An 8,377-nucleotide genomic window follows, 5' to 3' on the forward strand; every position below is an offset into this window, starting at 1 on the left:
CAAGGAACTGGTATACTGAAACAGAGCTCCGACATGGCATAGGCGAGTGGGATATCTTGCGCGAAGGGTTCCTGTCAACATTCCTCTTTGAAGATCAATGGATGGATATGGTGGACAACGTGTTACAGATTGTGAAGGCCACTATTTTCAAAATGCCAATAGAACCAGAAGAAATCGTGCAACCATATTGGTCCCGACAGCTGAGCCAAGCTCTGGAATGTGACAATGTGCAAATAGAAGATGATGATGACGACCCTAGGAACATCAATATTCCGGAAACAGAGGGGATTCGTGAGGTGCGCAGACCAGCAATCGAGGATCCAGACATCACCGTGCCACTGAAGACGAAACAAGTAAACATTAGAACGGAGGAACAACCAAAGTATGCAGCGCTTGGGGACTATTGGGACAATGCCACAGTGGAAAAGGTCATTGATTTGCTTCGAGAATATCAAGATTTATTCCCAACAAAAATCACGGAGTTAAAAGGGATCCTCGGTGACCCGGGAATGATGAAGATAACCCTGAAGCTAGATGCAAAGCCAGTTAAGCAGCGGCCTTACCGGTTGAATCCAAAATACAAAGTGAAGGTCCGCGAAGAGTTGGACAAGATGTTGGCAGCAAGAATAATTGAACCAGTAGAGGAGTCTGATTGGGTAAGTTCTATGGTTGTGTAGGAGAAGAAACTGAAGGGTGAAATTCGCATCTGCATGGATATCAGGAAGCTCAATGATGCATGTGTTAACGACCCATTTCTGACACCATTTACAGATGAGGTACTGGAAAATGTGGGTGGATAGGAAGCCTACTCCTTCACAGATAGTTTCCTGGGGTACCATCAGATCAAGATCGCACCAGAGGATAGGAGTAAAACAACTTTTGCCACTGAATGGGGTTGTTTTCAGTATAGGGTGATGCCCTTTGGACTAAATAATGCACTGACGATATTCTCATGCGTTGTGGGAGCTGCATTCAAGGAATTTTACACAAGTTCTTAGAGGTATATCTTGATGATTGGACTGTATTCGGGCTAATTAAGAAACATACCGTGAGCTTACGGTTAATGCTGGATACTTGCCGACGGCACCAGATTATGCTAAACCTGAAGAAGTGTACTTTCCTCATCCCCTTTGAGAACCTGCTCGTCCATGTGGTTTGTAAGCAAGGTTTGGTGGTGGATCTAGCGAAGATCGCTGTCATACTCAATCTGCAAGTGCTGCGAAGTGTCAAACATCTGCGTGCCACATTGGGACACACTGGTTACTATCGGAAGTTGATAAAAAGATACGCACAGATCACGACACCAATGGAATAGTTGCTGAGAAGGATGCTACGTATTGCTCGAATGAGGAATGCAACAAAAGTCTAGAAACACTTAAGGAAAAGATGGCATCAACCCCTATATTGGTCTTTCCGAAATGGGACGTCGAATTTCATGTGCATGTCGATGCGTCTTGTATCGTATTAGGTGTGGTACTCACTCAAGAAGGAGCAAAGGGAATTGATCACCCGATTGCATTCGCAAGTCGACGATTATCAAAAGTTGAGAAGAACTACTCCACTACTGAGTGAGAGGGATTGGCGATGGTATACGCACTGCAAAAATACTACCACTATCAGCTCGGAGGACATTTTAAGATGTATATTGACCACTCTGTGCTAGAATACCTAGTGAATAAGCCTGTGTTGGGGAGGCGCATTTGTAGGTGGTTGCTATTATTTCAAGAATATGACTTCGAAGTCGTCGTAAAGTCGGGACATCTAAATGCAGGCCCAGATCACCTGTCCCAAATTGAAAACAGCGAAGAGCCCAAAAACTTAGAGGAAGGACTACCAGATGCACAGCTGTATGCAGTGCGCATCGTGGATGGCCATTTTGAGGATATAATCCACTTCTTAACCACAGGAACCACACCGCAGGGATATTCCATTCAGCAAAAGAAAGAATTGGTGATACGCACAGCAGACTTTACTGTTATTGCAGGGCACCTCTACAAAATGGGCAATGACAAAATATTACACAGATATGTACCTGAATTTGAGCGTGGATAGATCCTGGCTGAAGCACATGGACGGGTGGCTGGAGGACATTTTGCAGGTTGCGTTACAACACAGAAAATTCTTCGCGCAGGACTATGGTGGCCAACTCTACATCAAGACTCGAAATTGTACTATAGGGCCTGCGACGTATGTCAACGGACTGAGAAGCCATCACGGAGGCATGAAATGTTGCTCAAGCCAGAGATGACGATGCAACCATTCGAGAAGTGGGCAATTGACTTCGTGGGACCTATCGCACCTCAAGGGAAGACGGGCGTGCGCTATATCATTACCACGACAGAATACTTAACCCGATGGGCAGAAGCACAGCTGGTTAAGGACTGCACGATTGCTACAGCTGCAAAATTTTTGTTCGAGAACGTGTTGACATAGTTTGGATGTCCCAAAATTCTAATGAGCGACCGGGGAACGCACTTTCTGAATGAAACGATCAGCACGCTCACTAAGGAATTCCAGATATATCATCAATAGAGTATGCCATACCATCCGCAATCGAATGGGACCGTCAAAGTGTTCAAAAAATTTTTGGAGACTATGTTGATCAAGGTCTATAATGTGCAGCGTAAAGATTTGAACTTGTGCATCCCTGCTGTGTTATGGGTATATCGAACCACGTACAAAAAGTTGACAGGCCAGACACCTTTTTGGTTAGTTTATGGCAAGGAAGCTGTCATGCCCATGGAATACATTGTTCCCAGTTTGCGGATTGTAGCAATAACAGGCATGTAAGACTGCAGAGCTTTGGACGAATGGCTCATGCAACTGGAGGAACTATTTTTGGCCAGATTCCATCAGCAATTACAGAAACAGGGAGAGAAAGCGTGGCATGATCACCATATCAAGGTGCGCACTTTCAAGGAGAATGATCTAGTATTACTATATGACAACAAGTTCGAGAAATTCCCTGGAAAGCTTTGAATGCATTGGTTGGGACCCTATGTAGTCAAAGAAGTTACAGATGGAGGCACGGTCCAGCTTGCCAAGCTTAATGGAGACCCCTTCCTAGGCAGAGTAAATGGCAGTCACTTGAAGCTCTACACGGGTGGGCTGACCACCTGACTAACCGACTGAAGGATAGTCTCATCGCTCCAGCCAGTTGAAAGAGACTGTGGGATGATAAAGTAGTTTGGGGGGAAGCTACATGACCATAGGGGTGCACGTATATTTGGTATGTCACGAGGGTCACGGTTGCACAACAAGGGCTGCGTTGCTATGTTGATAAGCAGAGAGGTGACCATTGCTGTCACTATTCATGACAAGATGTCTAAGTTATGGAAAAAGGGAGCAGGCGATGGGAAATTAAGAGATGGGGTACGAGCCAGATCTGGCACGATCTATTGTAGGATTAACATGAGGGCACCAGAAAAGGCGGGAGCCAGCGAATTTGAATTTTGAAACACTTATAAATCATACGGGGGCATCCATCGAATGAGATGCACTTCTGAGAACCGTAAGCTATTGTGCCTTTCCACCACTATGGAACTCTTCATTATCTATGCTCAAGGAGTAAGGCCGAGGGTTGTGATATGGCCGCTGAAGATGCAGGGCTTTCTGAAGAATACAGTGTTGATCACCGCGGGCACTGCGCAGAGTTCAACATTGATGGTAGGGGATTTGCCGGAAATTTGTAGACATAAATCAGATCTGGTCCGAATGCCACAACCTCACCCATGGGTTGATCGACGACCCACAACAGATAAGGGAAAAGGTGTAAATATGGAAACCAATGGTGGAATTGTAGTTAATAAGTCATCTCTAATGTACTTTGAGGATTGGGATCTCACTGACAGCAGCAATGGTCTTGCAAAATTGCAACACAAGCTGTAGCAGACAGTGCGAAGAGAAGATACGAAATTGGAAATTGGCTACATCGGTCCAAGGAGGTCCCGTATGCGGCCCCCAAATAGAGCTAAAATCTTGTGAGGGGGTGTTCTGTGTTAATCGAGCAGAGCAGAATGAGAATTATTGGTTGTGAGAATTGGTAGAAACAACGAAGGAGGAGCTGGAAGAAGCATTGCAGCAGATAAAGAAGGAGCAGTAGAACGAAGAGCGTCACTCACAGGGAGGTGAACCACAGAGCCAAGGCAGCGCGTTTCCCCACACCGACGAGTGACTCGGGATGAGTCACGATGATTGTGTTGGGGGATTATTGGGTAACATAGGTCCCGCGTAATAGTTTTGGGGTTGAGAACCTATAAGTTAGGATGAAAATATTGTAAAACTCTGAAATATGCGGAGTGCGAAATGTAATAGGTCAAGTCAAAGGGTTGTCCGCCCAAGAAATAATATAGAAAAATAGGAAGTAAGTCAACTTGCCCATGGTCCATGGACCATGGGAATGTATAAATAGAGCAAGAGGGTAGAAAGCAGTAGTTTCGGTTTTGAATGAATCTTAGGCTATGGGTTTGTGAAGATAGAGTATGTTGCGCCTGTAAGTGCGAGTCAAGGGTGTTGGGTAGATAGAGGCTCTGCAGCTGTGTGCGCAGAGACCTGGTAGAGTTTGCAGCTGTGTACGCGAACCCCTACAGCTGAGTGCACAGGGTAGTTCTGGTTGTATTAACGAAAGAATTGAATAAAGATAAGTTGGTTCCGAAATACTCTGTTGAATCTGAAATATTGTGGATCTGGTTAATTTATGGTTGATATTTATGTTGGATTTGTATGCTTATGTTTATGCTATGAGTTTATGAAAATATATATCTCTTTTGAATGTACGCACTGGCTATATTTATTAAATGTTTGCTTAAATACCGTGGCAAGTAGATCTGATCTATGACAACTCATTAAGTAGCAAGTATTACCAAATTTCCCTATACCGGATCTACGCAAAAGTAGAGTGGCGTGAGGCCACAGAACGGTGTGCGAACCCTTCAGACCACATCAAGACATCCCAAGGGTGTGGAAACCTGGTTCCAACACCCTCCCCTGCTACCTCGGGTGAGACCTCAGTTCGCGCTTCGCGAGCTGTTGCTGAAAGGGCCGGTAGCTGCGGGATTTGTTTGGCTAAATACCTCTTCCGAACCTGGGTCAGGCCCCTATAAGCCAACACTTGTCGAAGATTAAATTCATTCACTGTCATGAGCTGGGATACTATGCCACAAAGTGTCCACATAAGAAGGATGACAAGAAGCCCTCAGGGGGAGTGGCAAGTGAAGCTCTAGCTTCACAATTTGAGTTGGGTTTCACACTCATTGCATGCATGGTGACATTGATGATGGGTAGTGTGTGGTATCTGGATAGTGGAGCCTCATTCCATATGATGGGCAACAACGAATTTTTCAGTGACTTGGAGGAGAAGGACCTCCAGATGCACATCAAGATGGGAGATGATGGAAGGTATATCGCAACCAATATCAATGTAGTTACTTTTTAGAGGGAGTTTGGTTCTCCTCTCACATTAGAATATGTCATGTATGTTTTGGGTTTGAATAAGAATTTAGTTACAATTTCTATGTTGGAAGACCGTGGCCATGATGTGATACTTAGAAAAGGAAATTCTTTCCTTAGACATATCACCACAGGACAAGTGAAGCAGATCAGGGTTCAAGTGAAGAACCTCTACAAATTGGATGTAGAAGACTGTGTTGCTTTGAGGACGAAAGTAGAGAAGGTGTGGAGCTAAGACATCAGTGAATTATGGCATGGGAGACTTGGCCATTTACACCATGGAGCCTTAAAGATCATGCAATAGATTTCTATAGGACTTCCCAAGGGTGCACTATAGTAGCGAGATACATGCAAAGGGTGTACAATGTGGAAGTACACCAAAGCCACCTTTTGAGATAAGGACAATAAAGCGTAGGTAGTCCTTGAAAGAGTTCACTCAGATGTGTGTGGACCTTTCTTGACAACCTCCATAGCTAATCACAGGTATTATGTGATATTTTTAGATGATTTCTCATGTAAGTGATGTATTTTATTCATGCAGAAGAAAGGCCAGACATTCTCCAAATTTTTTGAATCTAAAGCACTTGTTGAGAAAGACACTAGCAGGAAAGTGAAGGCTCCCAGGAGTGATAACAATGGTGAATATGTGTCGAATGAGTTCAAGAACTTATGTGCATTAGAAGGCATTCGAAGGGAGTTGATAACACCCCATATCCCATAACAGAATGGGGTGGCTGAGAGGAAGAACAAAATTATTGTGTGAGTTGCATGAACAATGTTACATGATCAAGGCATATCATCGCACTTGTGAGATGAAGCATGCAACATAGCTATATATGTACAAAACATGAGTCCTCATCGGATCCTCGAGATGAGTACACTAGAAGAAGATTTTTCAAGGAAGAAACCAAATGTGTCACACTTCAGGATATTTGGTTCATCATTTTACTGTCATGTTACCAAGGATGAAAGGAAAAAGCTAGAGCCAACAGCTGAGTTGGGCATATTTTTGGGGTACACTGATACACCTCACAACTATCGGGTGTACCTGCCATCTCACAGGATGATAATTGTTCGTAGAGATGTGAAGTTCGATGAAGAGAAGGCCATGAGATGTTCCCTTAAGAGGGCGATTTAGTTGCATGCAAATGAGGAGCTTTTGGCTCCAAAAGAAGAACCTTGGGATGATGTGGAGCAGCCACAAGTAGAGGAGTAGAGAGTGGAAGCACCCACTCATGTAGAGACATCCAAAGATGGAAGGAAGTGCACCATAGAAGCTGACATATTATTGCATGATGCTAGAGAGAATGTGGGAGCACCCACATCAAAACACATGCAGAGGAGGTCACCAAATCAGTACAGTGGGTACATGGCTCTGATGAGTGAACTAGTTGAGACAGAACCATCCTCATTCGAGGAAGCAATGTAGAAGCCAATATAGGTTGATGCCATCGTAAAGGAATATGATTCCATAGTCAGAAACAATGTTTGGGAAGTTGTCCCAAGGCTAGAGAACATGTTAGTGGAAGGTTCGAGGTGGATCTACAAGGTGAAGAAAGTAGCAGATGGAAGCATTGAGAAACACAAGGCCATATTTGTGGCCAAGGCATTCTCTAAGGTGGAATGAATCGATTATGAGGAGACCTTTGCTCCAGTAACAAGGTACTCTAAAATCAAATCAATTCTATCTCTTGCAATGTAGATGGGATGGAATATATATTAGATGGATGTGAAGACAACATTCCTCAATGGAGTGATTGAGGAGGAGGTGTACATTGGGCATCCAGAAGGATTTGAGACCTTAGACAGAGAGTCGCATGTGTGCAGACTCAAATGAGTGTTGTATGGATTGAAACAAGCACCTCGTGCTTGGTACACTAGGATCGAAAACTATTTCATAAATTTGGGCTTCACCAAAAGTGAAGTAGATGCAAACATTTACCATATTTTTGTTGAAGGTAAATTATTGATATAGTATTATATGTCGATGACTTAATTCTAACAGGTGATGAGAAGCTAGTCAAATATTGCAAAGAGGATATTACAAGAGAATTCAAGATGAAGGACCTGGGGCTCATGCATTATTTACTTGGTATGGAAATATGGCAAGGAGACGAGGAACTATTTTTCTCTTAGGGAAAGTATGCCAATGATATACTGAAGAAGTTCCACATGGAGAGAAACAAACCTATGGAGACTCCTCTAGCAGGGAATTGGAGGAAGGAAGATGATACTTCAAGTGAAGTAGTGATGCTACTATTTACAGGTAGCTTGTGGGTTCACTTATGTATTTGGTGAACACATGACTAGAGATGTGTTATGCAGTTAACCATCTTAGTCAAGAAATGGTTAAGCCAACCAAACTGTATTGGAAGGCATCTGAACATGTGTTGAGATACCTTAGAGGCACCACTCAGTTTGGTCTTTGGTACAGGTGGATAGAGGGAGTGAAGTTGCAATACTTCACAGATGTAGATTAGATGGGTAGTCCATAAAACAAGAATCACATCTGGAGGCATCTTCAGTATTGGGTCAACAACAGTTTCTTGGTACAACAGGGAGCAAAGATCAGTTTCACTCAATTTAGTAGAATCAGAGTACATGGTTGCTAGTCAAGCAAGTTGTGAAGATATATGGATGAGGAAGATTCTTTTTGGGTTATTTGGCCAGATGATGGATCCCACTATGATTTACATTGACAATTAAAGTTGTATCAAAGTCTCTCAAAATCAGTTTTTCATGATCGATCCAAGCATATCGACATCCGGTATCACCATCTACGAGATTGTGTGTAGAGGAGAACCATTTTGTTGGAGTACATTCCTACAGAGGAACAAGATGCAAATATTTTGAAAAAGGCATGTCAAGATGAGAATTTGATTTCCATAGAGGAAGGATTGGGGTAGAAGATAATCCATTTCTTGTTGAG

The sequence above is a fragment of the Pinus tabuliformis genome, chromosome 5_1, assembly GCF_031772625.1.
Source record: "Pinus tabuliformis cultivar Carrire ecotype Pingquan chromosome 5_1, CPIR1, whole genome shotgun sequence".
NCBI lineage: Eukaryota > Viridiplantae > Streptophyta > Pinopsida > Pinales > Pinaceae > Pinus > Pinus tabuliformis.